Source organism: Pseudonaja textilis, chromosome 2 (assembly GCF_049901715.1).
Source record: "Pseudonaja textilis isolate UNSWEBS1 chromosome 2, rPseTex1.2, whole genome shotgun sequence".
NCBI lineage: Eukaryota > Metazoa > Chordata > Lepidosauria > Squamata > Elapidae > Pseudonaja > Pseudonaja textilis.
In genome coordinates this window covers 1,294,077-1,308,469 of record NC_141991.1, presented here as the reverse complement: position 1 = coordinate 1,308,469, position 14,393 = coordinate 1,294,077, and the positions used below count along the sequence as shown (strand labels likewise).

Genomic DNA, 14,393 nt, shown 5'->3' with positions numbered 1-14,393 from the left:
TAAAATTATGAGTTTGGTGGTCCCTGAGGTCCAAAAAGTTGGTGACCCCTGCTATAAAGCACTGTGGGTGGTATATAATTCTAAGCGCTATTGCTATAATAAAGAAATAACATATAATAAAGAAATAACATATAATAAAGAAATAACATGCTATAATAAAGAAATAACATGTTGTGCCCCCATCGGAACTGGAATCTGCGGAGGAATATAACCTGGAACAAGAAATGCCAGGCATGGAGAGGGCTACTCCGTTGGCCTTGGAGGAAACTGGGCAAAGTCAGTCCAGGCAAGGATTTTCTGAAGTAGTTACGGCCTGCAGGCAGGGAGGAGCAGAGGCAGGAGGGACAGAGCTTAGGTGAGGAGTTAGGACTATTCCCTCCTGATGGAAGGTGAGCGGAGAGGAGGTGTGGTCAGCGCAGATGGAGTAGTCTATGAGTGAGGAGAGTGCCCTGCCCACCGTCAGCAGGCACACGGGTGGGGTGGGGGATCAGACTTAAGGAGGTGCTGTAGGGAGGTGCATTTGTCACGAACAAACACTGAGTTTCTGAAGTGTGTGTCCTGATGATTGAACTGGCCAAGAGTCCTTGCATTCCTGTGGGTGTTCTGGACCAGTGGCCCCCCAACCTTTTTTGTACCACAGACTGCTACCGGCATCACAAAATGATCCACGGACTGGTACCGGCATCAGGACGCATGACCAAGGCAGCCAGCCAGCCGTCCCGTGCTTCTCCCCACCACCTTCAACTCCTCCTTTGTACCTTTGTCGATGGGCTTTTTGGGCTCTTTCTTAATCTCCTCCTGAGTAACGCAAGACTCCACCGCCATCGGAACAGCTCTTCATTCGAAGCCGCCGCCCCCCTTTGATGAAACTAAGGCGCAAGGATTCCTTCAGCACCCAAACGCCGCTTTCCAACCAACGACCGACAAGCTCAGGAAGCACTTCCTCAAGCGCCATCGAAACAAGATGGCGGTGCCCAAGCAAAATAGGTGGCCTGGTATAAAATGATCCACGGACTGCTACCGGTCCGGGGCCCGGTGGTTGGGGACCACTGTTCTGGACTAATTACCTAGAACTTTTGTTCCTTGAACTCCTTGACTTGCCCTCGATTTGCCAATTACCTTTCGATTTATTGCTGAGCAGCAAACAGCGCTGGGCTGGACTAATTGCAGCCAGAAGCTGCTTGAGGTTTGTGTGGGGTTTTGTTATCCTTCTGCTTGAGACTTGCCAGAAATGTCGGAGCATTTGAAGAACTTTGAGGCAATAAAGGGGTGGTTTGAACTACCAGCTGTTGTGTGATTCTTTGTACCGTACCCTGGGTCATCACATAACCTTAAAGTTGATGAGCAGCACCTTCATTTGCACAGGTCAAGAAACAAATCCAGTACAATGTGCACAAGAAAGGTGTTACATATACAATCTAGGGACTGCCTTTAAGTGTGTGTTGCTGCATTCTGGACCAGTTGAAGTTTCTGGGTGCTCTGTGCAGTGATCCAATAGGAGGTGACCAAGGCATGAGTGACCCATGTGCAAGGCTTCCATAATCTAGGAAAGGCCCCAATTGGTGCAATAGCTGAATCTGTGCAAGCCCCTCCACCAGCCATGATCTTCTCAAGCAGGAGCCAGACTGAGGAGGTCACAGGTGCCTTTCTCCTACACAGCCCTTTCTGTGGGAGGCAAAGTCAGGACTGTAAGCAGAGAGTGAGTTGAAATCCCAGGCGGCCAACCTTTCATGGCCCTCTTCAGCTGCACTTATAAGTGATCTTAATCTGCAGCAAAGCATTGAACTCCTCTGCCAGGAAAACCTATTTTGATTTTCTCATGCATTACCGTTGAAGGTATCAAGACAGTCAGGATACCAACTGTCCAAAAGGAGGGAAATGACCAGGGGTGAGATTCCACCGGTTTGGACTGGTTCTATAGAAATCGTGCCCCTAGCTGGCCCCACCCCCTCTCTGCCCTCCCCTCCCTGCCCAGTCAGTCCGTATTGCGCATGCACAGCATTGTTGAGTGCATTCTCCCCCAACCAGTCACTCCTTAAGTTTTTTTTCTCCTGACGATCAGCTGTTTAGACGATCAGCTGTTTAGACGATCAGCTGTTTAGACGATCAGCTGTTTAGATGATCAGCTGTTTAGACGATCTGCTGTGCCGGCATCCCCTTTGCTGTCTTACTGCTTTGCCCAGGAGGCTTCCCTGAGGCCCATGAGGAAAAAAGGGCTGTGTGGTGGTGGGGAGTGTGCTGCAGCCCCCCCCGCATTCCATTTTTTGCCTTCCAGGGAGCAAAAATGACCCCCTCCCCGAAGCTTCCCTGAAGCCCAGGAAGCAAAAAAAACAGAGCTCGGAGGTGTGTGTGCTGCAAAAAAAGAAGAACCCACATCCGCCCAGTCACACGGCCATGCCCACCTAGCCACGCCCACAGAACCGGCTGTTTAAAAATTTGAATCCCACTCCTGGAAATGACTCTTCCTACACATGGGGCAGGGGAAATGGTAGTTCTCCGGTTGTGAAAGTAACTGGTGTCAGAATTTACACTGCTATATAATGAGGTTATAAAAAAAATAACATCACACGAACACACTGCTTAGTGAGGAGAATCTTCTAATTTCCAGTTGCCACTGCAACTCCAGGATCCATGGGTCATTAATTGAGGACCTCGTGTGATTTGAATGTGGAAATCCCAGTCAAGCAGGCCAGCAAATGAGAGTTTCAGGCAAGTGGCTGGTCTCCAGGCCTGTTTCGTTCTGGGCCTGGGAGAGGAATTGAGAGCCAACTGCTAAAGCTCAAGACTCCTTAGATCAGCTTTCAACAAAGTAGCGCCCTCCAAATGTTTTTCGTAAGCAGCCTAGGCAACCACAATCTTTATCAGCTTTTGTGATGCAGCACCTGACTAATCTTGTGAAGGTAAGTAGGGTGAAGCATCACTCTTCATGCTTCCCTCACTTGCAAAGCTAGTTTTGGGGAGTTAGCATCAAATGGATAGTGAGTTTAGGATAGGTCAGAGGAGAACCTGGGAGCTAGTAGGGCAGTTTAGTTTGCTCCATACTATAAAATCTATTCCTGTGCTCTGCGGGAGTCAAATACGGCTTGATGGCTCAGAAGGAACCACAGAATTGATGAAAACATTTTGCAAACTTTAGAGGGGAAATAGAACGAGCGTGTTTTTCAACCTTCTGTCACTAGATGGCGGTCTACAAATGAACGACACTGGTGCCTTAGAAAGCAGTGGATACAGTACAGCAGGGGTCCCCAACCACCAGGCCCTGGACCGGTACCAGTCCGTGGAACATTTTCTACCAGGCCGCCGGTTTGCTGGGCGCCGCCATTTTGTTTTGATGAGAAAGTGCTTCCGGTGAGCTTTTCCAGTTGGAAAGCAGCATTTGGGTCCTGAAGGATTCCTCACGCCTTAGTTTCATCAAAGGGGGGTGGCGGCTTCGAACAAAACTAAGGCGCGAGGATTCTTTCAGCACCCAAGGCAAGGCGAGCCGAGCGACCGTCCTGAAGCCGTCCCAAAGCCCATTGACAAAGGTACAAAGGAGGAATTGAAGGTGGCGGGGAGAAGCAAAGGGGATGGCTGGCTGGCCAGTCGCTTGGCTCGCCTTGCCATGCGTGCTGATGCCGGTACCGGGCCATGGATCATTTTGTGATGCCGGTACAGGGTTGTGGCACAAAAAAGCTTGGGGGCCACTGCAGTACAGTACATTACTAAGTGTACTGAGGGTGGGCTAGAGGCGGAAATGGAACAGGTTGAAACGATAGAGTAGTGGATTGCTAGAGGGATTGTAAAGGAGATGAGGCGAAGGATAGAGAAACTTCCTCTTCCGGCTGACCCACGGGATCATGATGGCGTTGGCTGAGCCTCTTGTGCTGTTTGGAGGGTCGAAGTGGCTCCTGGGAAGTGAGTGAAGGGCAGGTCGGAGGAGAAGCCGGGAGCAAGTCGGGCCCTTTGGCTTCCTCCATGTTGCATGAACCAAAGGAAGCGACGAGGCTGAAACATGACGGTTGCTGCTGCATATTCTTCCCCTCCCCATATTTTATTCCTCTGGGGCTGCACGATTTATAACAAAACTAATAGTGAAGTTAAGGGGGTCTGAATACTTTGAATATTTTCTGAATTCACTGTGTGTGTGATTTACTCAAGCCAAAAGGAGAAATTTGCGATTGAGTTGATATTTGGAGTTGTTAGCTTTCTACATTCCAAATGAATCATAATTAATGTTAAGAGATCAAACTAGAATTTTGATGTTTGTTTTTTCATGATAAGTTATTGGGTATTTTTTGCTGCTTTTGCATGTCCTGAAGCCATTTTTAAACAATAATGAAACTAACTCATTACAGACAAAAGAGGATGCCAAGAAGAGCACTCTGGACAACAGAGAACGAGAAACAGCATTACAATGTAAAACAAACCATCAATCAAAATCTTCCACTTCTTCCAGAAAGAGTAAAATCTCTTCTTGCCCAGCTGATGAGAGACCATAGGGAGAATTATAAGAACAAAGCTTTCAGCTGGGGGAAAAAAAAGTATCTGGAACTCAAAGAAACATTACATGAGAAGTCATGGAGGATAATTTATAAATAAAGAACACCTGGAAATCAGTGGGGGGGGAAAGGTTCCTTGGATAGCCAAAACTGGAAGCCTTTGTGGAATGAGAGAGTAGCTTGAATCAAAGAATCACCAGGTAAGAGATCAGAAATATTGTTGGCCTCCTCAAGAATCCAAGAATATCAGTGTGGGTAAATCTCCACATAATGCCTATTTTATGAAAAACACAGATTGCAGACTACATCTGATCGATGCATAAGCCATGCCATCCCATAAAAAGCCATATAGATGTTTGGAATGCAGCAGAAACTTTACTCAGAACAGGTTTCTTGTGATTCCTGGAAGGACTCGTACTGAAGAAAAACTCTACCAGTGCTCCCATTGTGACAAAAGATTTAGAATATGTACTAATCTGATGATAAACCAGAGGACTCAGGAGAAAAACCATATGAGTGCCTGGATTGTGGGAAAAGTTTCAGTCGCAATTCCCACCTGGTGATACACCAGAGGACTCACAGGAGAGAAACCATATGAATGTTCAGATTGTGGGAAAAAGTTCAGTCAGAATTCCCACCTGGTGACACACAAGAGGACTCACACTGGAGAGAAACCATATGAGTGCCTGTATTGTGGGGAAAGTTTTCTGCATAATTGCAAGCTGGTTATGCACCACAGGAGTCACACAGGAGAAAAACCATATAAGTGCCCAGATTGTTGGAAAAGTTTCAGTCGGAATTCCTACCTGGTGGAACACCAAAGGATTCACACAGGAGAGAAACCATATGAGTGTGTAGATTGTGGGAAAATGTTCAGTCAGAATTCCCACCTGGTGATACCCCAGAGGACTCACACAGGAGAGAAACCATATGAATGTTCAGATTGTGGGGAAAAGTTCAGTCAGAATTCTCACCTGGTGACTCACAAGAGGACTCACACTGGAGAGAAACCATATGAGTGCCTGTATTGTGGGGAAAGTTTTCTGCATAATTGCAAGCTGGTTATGCACCACAGGAGTCACACAGAAGAAAAACCATATAAGTACCCGGATTGTGGGAAAAGTTTCAGTCAGAATTTCCACCTGGTGATACACCAGAGGTCTCACACAGAAGAAAAACCATATGAGTGTCCTGAATGTGGGAAAAGGTTCAGTCGGATTTCTGGCTTGGTGATACACTGGAGGACTCACACAGGGGAGAAACCATATGAGTGTCCCGATTGTGGGGAACGTTTCAGTATCAGGTCTAGCCTTAAAAATCATGTAAGGTTACACACAGGGGAGAAACCATTCAAATGCCCAGATTGTAAGAAGTATTTCACATACAATTCCTCTCTTACTGCACACAAGAAATTCCATATGAAGCAAAATCTGATATCTGTAGAGGAATCTTGATTTTATTTTCTCTTTTCTCTTTGGAAGCCCAGTTGAGAAATTAACCATTTAGTTTCTTGCCTTAGTTATTTTTAGTCAAACCTGTCTTAATATCAAACGCGAGGGGGGAGATCTGAGCTTCCTTTCTCTGGAGTTGTGCAGTTGTTCCCTTTCACAGTATCAAGGGGAATTGCGATGCTGGGCCAGAGAAAAAATGCTTTGACCTCTATTAAGTATGTTTGCCACCTTGAATAACTTCTACATATAATAAATGCCATAGATTTGCCATCAGGGGAGTAGGACTAGATCATCCTGGAAAAATTATGGATGTAGTGGCTTAAGAGTGGGAAATGGCAATTCACTAAAAAAATCTTAAAAACATCAGAGATATTGAGCCTATTTTCAGACTTACATCACTACGTAGAGCTGTATAATAACCCATGTGCCTAGAAAATTGCCAATCTAAAAGCAGCACCAGTGGTGGCTGAAATCCGACATCCAACTGAAGGGAGAAATAAATGTTTTTTAGCTTACACTCAGTAAAACAGATACACTGGGCTAGTTAAATAGTTTATTCCAGTAAGAGTTATAGCATAGTCAAAACAGTCCATATATCATTCACTAATTCAGTCCGTCCGGGGATTATTCAGTTGCAAAGTCCAGTGTCGAAAAAGAGGTCAGTAAATTTACAAATATCAGTCCAGTAATATATCTCCTCACAGTAGAGATATGAAGAAGTCAAACCTCCTTTCTTCCTTCAACGTTCAAAAAACTCAGCAGTAGGGAACACTCAGTTAGCAAATCATCAATCCAGCAAACCAGCAATCATCAGCAATCCAGCAAGTTCTCTTGCTCCCTCTTATGGCAGTTTCACACCGCACCCAAAATTACATGCTTTGCAGTTTAAAGTGACACACACTTAAACTTACTATCATAGTTTATATATATTATTTTACCCAAACTACGTTAGGTAACCTTGTTATTCCTAACACAACTGCTGAGGGGAAAGGAGTTAAAACACAATATTGCTAGAAAGGATATCAGGAAGCGGACAAGGGCAGAGGAACTTCCTCTTTCACCTTACCCATAGGATGTTGGAGGGTTGCAGTTGTGCTCTTCCCACGGCCAAAGCAGCAGCTGGAAGGTGAATCGAGCATAGGTCAGAAGAGAATCTGGGACCAGTAGGGCTGTTTGGTTTGTTCCACATAGTAAAAGCAGAGAAGCAAATAGGCTGAATGTTGTCAGCTGCCAGTGCATATTCTTTATGTTCCCAAATGTTTTTACAATTATGCTGCATGATTTTAAAATGCCTGTAATTTTCTGCCGGGAAATGGGCTAGGCTAAACTTTAAAGGCCTGAAGACTAAAATTTAAAGGCCTTGACTCTAAAACATGAAGAATGATTGCAGGGTGTAGGTAAGACCAGTCTAGAGAAAAGAAGGACCAGGGGTGACATGATAGAAGTACTCCAGTATTTGAAGGGCTGCCTCAAACTTGTTTTCCAAAGCACCAGAAGGAAAGACAAGAAAAAGTGGAAGTTAACCAAGTTGAGTAACCAACTGGAAATAAGACGAAATAAAACAAGTAACTAATAGAACACCTCGCCTTCAGAACTTGTAGGTGCTTCATCACTGAAAGTTTTTAAGAAAAGGCTGGGCAGCCACTTGTCTGAAATGGTAGGGGGTTGAAGTAGAAGATCTATTAAGGACCGTGCCAGCTCTATTCTGAATCTGAGATTTGGGAGATTTTTAAAAAATCTTTATTTTTAATATTTCATATTTGCCCATTTCCCTCTCTCTTCATGTAACACTTTCATCCTTGTGATTTGATTGGCTTGTTGTTTTCCTGGCACGCGAAGAGCTTCATGGGCACCATTTCATTTGTTAGTGTCCCCACCTTTCCAAAATTAGATACCAAAAAAAGAAAAAAAAAAGCACTTCTGGGATATTTTGCACACTGAAATACACATTGATTTTCTACATATAAAAATTCTTAATGTGTGTATTGTTATGGGCCTACATGTGCACATATGTGTGATCTCACCAAGCCAAAAAGAGAAGTTTATGACTGAGTCAATATTTTGACTTGAATATTGATTGAAACTTGAACTACGTACAGGATTACTACCTCTACATAATTGGGCATCGTAGGATGGATGGCCTCCCCTAGTGGTTTTATGTAGATTTTAAAATAACAGCGAAAGCCTTGAGTTCCGGACACCCCAAATTTCAAGGGCCCAGACTCAGCCCCTCTTCTACCCACACCAACTGGGCATAGAGATAGAAGTACCACCACTGTAATAAATGCCTCCCATTTCCAGTCCCAAATAGCTGGTCCAGAAGGATACGGTCGGTGGTGTTGAAACCTGATGGGAGGTCTAGGAGAGACATAATAGTTGTAACCCGTCTATCCCATAACCCTCCAGAAAAGTCCCTGAGAATTTCAACCAATGCCGTTTTGGTGATGTGCCTGAGCCTGAGCCCAGACTGAGAAGGGACCAGGTGTCTTTCCTCCTGCACAGCCCTTTCTCCTAGGGGGCAAAGTCAGAGCTGCAAGCAGAGGGTGAGTTGAAATTCCAGGCTGACAACCTTTCATTGCCCTCCTCAGCTGCACTTTAACAAAAGATCGTAATCTGCAGCAAAGCCTTGAACTTCTCTGCCAGGAAAATCACTCTTTTTTGGTTTTTTTATGCATAGCCAACTGCTGTTGAAGGTATCAAGCCGGTCAGGATACCAACTGTCCAGAAGGAGAGAAATGACTCTTCCAGCACTGTGTGTGTGTGTGGTGGTGGGGAATGGTAGTTCTCGGGTTGTGACAGCAATTGGCTCCAGAAATTCCATTGCTATGCAATGGGATTATAGCAAGTGACATCACGTGACCACACCGTTTACTGAGGGTAATCCTGGCAGTTCCAGCTGCAAGAATGCAGTTGGAAAAATAATATCTCCTATCTAGATGGGTTTGGAAGCAATGTGGGTGGGCCCTTCAAGGTTTTGTCCCGTACTTCATTCTTCTATTAAAGGGATATGAATCTGACAATCGTTTAAGGCTGCAGATACAAACAAGACCTTGATCAACTTTTATGATGCAGCACCTGGCTAATCTTGTGAAGGTAAGAAGGGTCAAGCGTCACTCTTCAACCTTCTCTCAGTCGCCAATATAATTTGGAGAGTTATCCTGCATTCCCAAGATGAAGAAGTGGCTTCAGTGATCCACGAGGGAGGTACGCTTTGTTCCTGCCTGATGGCAACACTGTGTTCCCCCACCCCACAGTTCCTTTCCCTTGGTTTCCACCTCTCCCAGAAGAATGAAGTATTTTGAGAAATATTTAAAAAGGCAGAATATTGTATTTCCCTATATTTCCCATCCTCTCAGCTGCACCACACCGAGTAACTTCAACCTAACTTACCTCAGACAACCTCAGCTCTGACTACTGCATAGCCCCATGGGAGTCTGACAAAAGCCAATAGAATACATTTCTTGCACAGGAACAGCAAGCTCCAGGTCAAGGCCCAAGAGAGGATATATAAATAATGCTCACCCCACTCCATGTTGTCGGCTGCCCAGGATCTCAAACCCATGTGGTCCTGTCCACCATTAAACCATCTTTCCAATCAGCCTCCATGTTTCTTTCTTCCTGCTTGGAGCTGAAACAGGTGGATACTTCTTCCAACAGTTTAGTTCCTGCAAAAGAAGCTGCTGGATCAATGTCTGACGGTAGTGGGTAGCCTACCAGACCCAAAAGGACAGACTAGGACTAGAACCTTCCATTCACAGCTTAACTATGACAGCTTCAATCATTTGCCAATGCAGGTTTCAAAAAGTTAACCATACACACACATGCCCACACACCTGACTAAAAATTGGCTGGAACAATCTTCATCAGCCAGAAAGGGAGGTGGTCTTTCAGGTTGGCTTTTATATGTCATTCCCCCTTGGACACTCCTTGGTTTAGTTGCAGAAAGGGACAGTGAGTGCACTCTTGGGAGACCTGAAAGAAAAGTTTTAGCATAGATTATCGTGGACGACAGCTATTCCTGTGTTCGGTGGGACGTGAATGCAACTTGATGGTATTGAATCATTATGAGCAGCTAGGCAAGATAGTCAGGGACTTAGGTGCACGAGCACTTTTTTCATCTGTACTGCCAACGAAAGGACAACATCTGGTAAGACAACAAAGAATTCTAGAAGTGAACCACTGGCTAAAGGGTTGGTGTCACCAAAAAAACTTTGGATTCCTGGACCATGGTCTTTACTATCTGCATGATGGGCTTCTGGCAAGGGATGGGTTGTATCTCAAAGATTGGGAAGAATATTTTTGGAAAACAACTGGCTCAACTTATCAGGAGGGCTTTAAACTAAAATTGATGGGGGGGGGTGCCCAATCTTTAGGATCTCCAGGATCCTAATTCCAAGCACAAACCCCTAGAAAGTAAGTCAAGTAAAGAGGGATGAGAAGAAAGATAAATTTAAGCACCAAATCAGAGACACAGGAACCATGCCCAGCGTCAGACACAAAGATTTCAAGTGCCTATATACAAGTGCACAAAGACTGGGGAACAAACAGGGTGAACTTGAACTACTAATACATGAAGGTAAATATGATGTAGTTGGAATAACAGAAACTTGGGATGAAACCCATGATTGGAACATACTGATTTTCTTGTTGTTAGTTGTGTCTGACCCATTGCGATCACATGCACAATGTTCCTCCAGGCCTTCCTGTCCTCTACCATCTTCTGGAGTCCATTTAAGCCCACGCCTACTGCTTCAGTGACTCCAGCCACCTCATTCTCTGTCGTCCTCTTCTTCTATTGTCCTCAATCTTTCCCAGCATTAGGCTCTTCTCCAGTGAGTCCTTCCTTCTCATGAGGTGGCCAAAGTATTCAGGATCTGGCCTTCTAAAGAGCAGTCAGGATTGATTTCCTCTAGGACTGACTGGTTCGCAGGAGTCTTCTCCAGCACCATAGTTCAAAGGCCTCAATTCTTTGGTGCTCAGCCTTTCTTATGGTTTCACAGCCATACATTGCAACTGGGAAAACCATAGTGTTATGTCCTGAGAACTCTAGGAGTTCTCACTCCGGTCCACTCACTTTGTGTGGGCGTTCTTCCCCCTTTCCTCATTGGTTGGTTCTCCCCAGCAGCCAGCTATAAAAGCAGGCTGCGGGGTCCAACCAGTTGCTGATTGCTGCGAGCCAGTTCCAGGCGTGGCAAGCACGGTCAGCCCTTTATTGTTATAATAAAGTATTGTTGCACTCATGCTCTGGTTCAGCCTCTCATTGCTCAAACTTAACACATAGCCTTGACTATACACACTTTTGTTGGCAGGGGGATGTCTCTGCTTTTTAGTATGCTGCCTAGATTTGCCATAACTTTCCTCCCCAAGAGCAAGCGTCTTTTAATTTTTGGCTGCAGTCCCCACCTATGGTGATTTTGGAGCCCAGGAAAATAAAATCTGTCAGTGCCTCCATTTCTTCCTCATCTATTTGCCAGGAATTGAGAGGGCCGGATGCCATGATCTTAGTTTTCTTAATGTTGAGTTTCAATCCAACTTTTGCACTTTCCTTCTTCACCCAGATAAGAGGCTCTTTAGTTCCTCTTCACTTTCCGCCATTTAGAGTAGCATCATCTGCGTATATGAGGTTGTTGACATTTCTCCCAGCGATCTTAAATCCAACTTTTGATTCATCTCGCCCTGCCTTTCTCATGATGTGCTCTGCATATAAATTAAATAGGCAGGGTGAAAGTATACAGCCTTGCAAGACTCTTTTCCAAATTTCCAACCAATCCGTGGTTCCGTGTCCAGTTCTCACTGTTGCTTCTTGACCCACATATAGGTTTCTCAAGAGACAAATAAGATGGTCTCTCCCTCCCTCCTCCTCCTCCCTCCTCCTCTTCCCTCCTCCCTCCTCCTCTACTCTTCCTCCCCTCCTCTGCTCCTCCTCCCCCTCCCCCTCCTCCTCCCTCCCTTCACCTTCTCCCACCTCCTCCTCCTCTTCCTCACCCCTCCTCCTCCTGCCCTCCTCCCTCCTGCCCCCACTCCTCTACTCTACCTCCCCTCCTCCTGCCCTCCTCCTGCCCCCTCCTCCTCTACTCCTCCTCCCCCAACAGAGAAGTTGGCAAGGAAGTAACAGGCAACAGAGAGAAAGCAGGTTTGCTTTAACTCATTCTTTGCATCAGTCTTCATGCAAAAAGAAACTATAGCTCAACCTATCAAAAGCATAAGTGTAAAAGACAGATGAGAAATAAAAGTTAAAATAAAAAAAATAGTAAGAGAACACCTGTCTCATCTTGATGAACACAAATCATGGGATCTGATGGATTACATCCCAGAGTTCTAAAGGAGATGGCAGCGGTTATCTCAGAACCACTGCACCATATTTTTCAAAAATCTTGGAGCACCGGGGAACTACCGGATGAATGGAAAAGAGCTGATGTGGTTCCCATTTTCAAAAACCGGGGGAAAATAGACCCAGGAAACTACAGACCAAGCAGCCTAACATCACTATCCAGGAAGATACTGGAAAAGATAATAAAAAAACATTTACCAACATCTAGAAACAAGTAAAGTAATAACTAGAGATCAGCATGAGTTTGTTTAAAACAGATCATGCCAAACCAATCTTATTTCATTCTTCAACATAGTGACTAAATTACTAGACCAGCAAAATACTGTGGGCCTAATATACAGTACTTAGATTTCAGCAACGCATTCAACAAAGTAGACCGCAACCTATTTCTTGGTAAGCTAGAAAAAAGTGAGATAGATAGCATCACCACCAGAAGGATTCATAACTGGCTGACAAACAGTACTCAACGAGTAGTCTTTAATGGATCTACGTCTACATGGAGGAAAGTGTTACGTCGCGGGAAAGGAGACTCGAGCCCCAGTTGATCTTTTTCTTACTTTATTTCCTTCTAGAATCTGAACACGGAGAAACCACAGCAGCCTTTTTTATAGCTGGCTGCTCGCGGCTTATGGCCAATGACGGCTCTTCAAATCTCCCACCGCCACAGACAAACCCAACATAGGTAAGTATGCAAATATATAACAGAAAGTAAGCAGTGGGGTGCCACAAGGTTCTATCTTAGGCCCAGTACTCTTCAATATCTTCATAAATGACAGATGAGGGAATAGAAGGGGAATTTACCAAATTTGCAGATGATACTAAGCTGGCAGGACTAGCTAACACCCAAGAAGATAGGCTCAAGATCCAGATGGATCTTGACCAGGGGTGGGACTCTACCAGTTCACAGCTATTCACTAGAACTGGTGGTTAACATTCTAAGCAGTTTGGAGAACAGGTTGTTAGAAGAAATTACTGGCCTAATCCTGTAAGGAAGGCAGGAAGGAAACATTCTGGTGTTGCTTACAGAAACTGCCTCTCTGTTAACCCTTATTACATTCTTGGCAGGACTAGACTTTCAGTCTCAGGAACTTCTCTGGAGTTTTTTTCCCCCTCCTTTGCTGGTACTTTGCTTGTGTGGAGTGACCGTTCAAAGTTGCAATGGCACTGAAAAAAGTGACCTATGACCATTTTTCACACAAACGACTGTTGTGGCATCCCCACAGTCATGAGAGGCCAGGCGAGGAGATTCGCGCCTGGATGGGAGTGATATTGAGTTGGCCATGCCCACCCAATAACATGACCACCAAGCCACACTCACCAACTTAGCCACGCCCATAGAACTGGTTGTTAAAAAAATTTGAATCCCACCCCTGATCTTGATGGACTAGAACATTGGGCCGTATTTAATAAAATGAAATTCAATGTAGAGAAAAGTAAAGTTCTACACTTAGGCAAGAAAAACCAAAAGTACACACTATAAACTAGGTGAAATCAGGCTCTAATAATCTCTAATTAGGGTAGAGATACGACGTGGATGACTTTCAACTTTATTGTCGCTAGATGGCGCTGTACAAAGAAGCCCCTGGAAAGCAGAAAATAGAGTAAAGCAGCGGCATCGCTACTATTCACATCCTACAGGAGGGAGAGAGGCCGAGCTGGAACCAATTGAAATGATAGAGTGTTACATTGCTAGAGAGGAAGTGGTGATGGAGGAGGAGGAGGAGGAGGAGGACGGCGACAAAGGAACTTCCTCTTCCGGCTCATCCACGGGAGGATAATGGCGTCGGCGGAGCCTCTTGTGCTGTTTGAAGGGTCGAAGCGGCTCCTGGGAGGTGAGTGGAGGGCAGGTCAGAGGAGAAGCCGGGAGCAAGTCGGGTCCTTTGGGTTCCTCCCCAGCAGGGGAGCAGGGAAAGGAGACGGTTGAAACATGTCGGCTGCTGCTTCATATCCTTCCCCTCCCCGGATTTTATTATCCTTTTGCTGCATGATTTAAAATTGTTGCCTGTGATTTTACCAATGGGGGGGTTTAAAAAGTCTTTATTTCATACTTTTATCTCCCTCAGTCTTCGCGTAGCATTTCATTCCTTGTGATTTTATTGACATGATGCTCTCCTGGAAAGCGAGGGAGTTTCA

At 45.1% G+C, this 14,393-nt stretch overlaps 1 protein-coding gene and 1 pseudogene across 3 annotated transcripts in view; both read left to right on the top strand.

Annotated features, from left to right (window-relative positions):
* Positions 1–14,393, top strand: part of LOC113451454 (uncharacterized) — a 45,880-nt gene that overhangs the window by 12,768 nt on the left and 18,719 nt on the right. The window contains exon 1 of one of the 3 annotated variants that reach the window (XM_026722842.2): positions 14,001–14,092. The exons of the other annotated variants lie outside the window; for them this stretch is intronic. The gene's annotated coding sequence lies outside the window, so the exon portion shown is untranslated. Of the gene's footprint in view, positions 1–14,000; positions 14,093–14,393 lie in introns of those variants that run through there. 3 annotated transcript variants of the gene reach the window in all.
* On the top strand, positions 4,958–5,932 carry LOC148126524 (uncharacterized; annotated as a pseudogene).